This window comes from Sturnira hondurensis, unplaced genomic scaffold (genome assembly GCF_014824575.4).
Source record: "Sturnira hondurensis isolate 20B ecotype Veracruz unplaced genomic scaffold, ASM1482457v3 Scaffold0024152, whole genome shotgun sequence".
Classification (NCBI taxonomy): Eukaryota; Metazoa; Chordata; class Mammalia; order Chiroptera; family Phyllostomidae; genus Sturnira; species Sturnira hondurensis.
In genome coordinates this window covers 605,818-607,703 of record NW_028096783.1, presented here as the reverse complement: position 1 = coordinate 607,703, position 1,886 = coordinate 605,818, and the positions used below count along the sequence as shown (strand labels likewise).

At 44.1% G+C, this 1,886-nt stretch overlaps 1 pseudogene; it reads left to right on the top strand.

Moving 5' to 3' along the window:
• The first annotated feature begins 244 nt into the window (after window positions 1–244).
• LOC118981450 (complement component 1 Q subcomponent-binding protein, mitochondrial-like) lies at window positions 245–1,373 on the top strand (annotated as a pseudogene).
• The last annotated feature ends 513 nt before the right edge of the window (window positions 1,374–1,886 follow it).

The window sequence follows — 1,886 nt, the reverse complement described above, 5'->3', positions numbered from 1 at the left end:
ACCAGGCAGCGCCTTTCTGTAAGGTGCTGGATTGTGTTTATGGGGCGGGTGTACAAAGACGCATAAGATGCCTGCCATACTCACGTGGCTTCAAATGTTTTGGGACAAGAAGTCATTTAAAAATAATTTAAAATATGCTAAATATCCAATATGTGAAACATAATAAATAATATATTAATAACAAGGAAGTCTTGGAGAAGGTGAAATTCACACTGGGCCTTGAACAGTGAGCAAAGCTACATAGATGGAAAGTAAGTAGAAAAAGCATCTCACACCAGACAGATGTGAACAAGTCTGAGGTTGAACTTTTAAGCACAAGGCATACTATATTGCAGAAGGGTAGGGCTGGGGTGGATGATGAGTTATCCAGGAATGAAGTATTTTTGTGTTCATCTGTTTTATCAACATATATGAACTGAATGACTTCTTGATGGAGGTGTTATATAAGGAAAGAATGAGAAATAAGGTTGAAAATGCAGGGGGAGCCTTGGCCTGGTCGTCCTCATCTGCAAGTGTTCCCACAGCTGCCACCTTGGTCTGTGCTGCACAGCCTGCTGGGTACCTTGGGCTCCATGGTCGCTGGGGCTCTGCGCTGCCAGCCCTCTTCCCCACCTCAGCTGCAGTGACCCTGGCCCATCTGGCTGTGTGTGCCTCGGGGGGTGGGGGCTGCACCTACAACTGTGGACAGCTGCACGCTGAGGGGACAAAGCTTTTGTTGAGTTTCTGAGTGATGCAATCAAGAAGGAAAATAAGCTATAGATGTGTAAGTCCATCCCCAATATGTCTGAGGTTGGGAGCTGGAAATGAATAGGACAAAAGCCAAACTGGTGTGGAATGTTGCTGGAGAAAAGGTCACCGTCACTTTCAGCATTAGCAGTAGCATCCCACTAACATTTGTCCAGGGAGAGGGGCCCTGCCAAGAGCAAAGGTTGAAGAACAGGTGCCTTCAAGGTGGGAGTTATAAGGAATGGTGACAAGAAAGCCCTTGCGCTGGACTGTCACCATCCAGAAGATGAGGGTGGACAAGAAGAGAGGACAAGAGTGACATTTTCTCCATCAGGGAAGTGAGCTTTCAGTCCACCAGTGAGTATGAATGGAAGGGCACAAATTACATGCTCAACACTGATACCCTGGACTGGGCCTTGTGGGACCACCTAAAGGGTTTCTTTGCAACAGAGGGGTGAATGACACTTTTGTGGATGAGCAGGTGGAGCTCAGCACAGCCTGGGAGCCCCGAGAGACCTCAAAAGTTTGGTCAAGAGCCAGTGACACAGACAAGATGTTGAACACCTTCAATTTATGATAGGCTTTGGCCAGGTAACAAAAACTACTATGTTGTCAGATATGTGCTTTGAAATGTTTTTCATCCTAACATTATGGAAAATAATTTAAATTTAAATGATTTATGTTGTCCTCTTCTTTACTCTCTGTCTGTTTATTTACTTATGTATTTACTTACTTATTCCTTCCTTACAAATCTCTTATTTTTACATTTTTGTATAACATAATGATGGATGGTACATTTGGTTTATCTCCTCTAAAAGAAAATGTAGATTAGAGCCTGGATGATGTCAAGTGCAGGAGTCAGGACTTTATCTTGTAGACCCAAAGTTTACAATCAGTTGTGTAGGAGTTGTAGATGGATTTGAAACCTTCTCTGACAGAGGTCCAAGCTGGTTGCCTAGGTTTTTCGGGGCCACACATTGTGGGGTGGGTGTTCCTTTGACAAAAACATCCATTATTTTGTATGCAGAATGCTTGCATTTAGGCGATGGGGGGAGAAGGGACATATATTAAAAAGTCAAAGAAGGACTGATTGGGGAATCCAGCTACTGTCAAGTCACCAAAGCTCAGAAGGAGTCTGAAGACAGTGTAGAGGGAAGGGG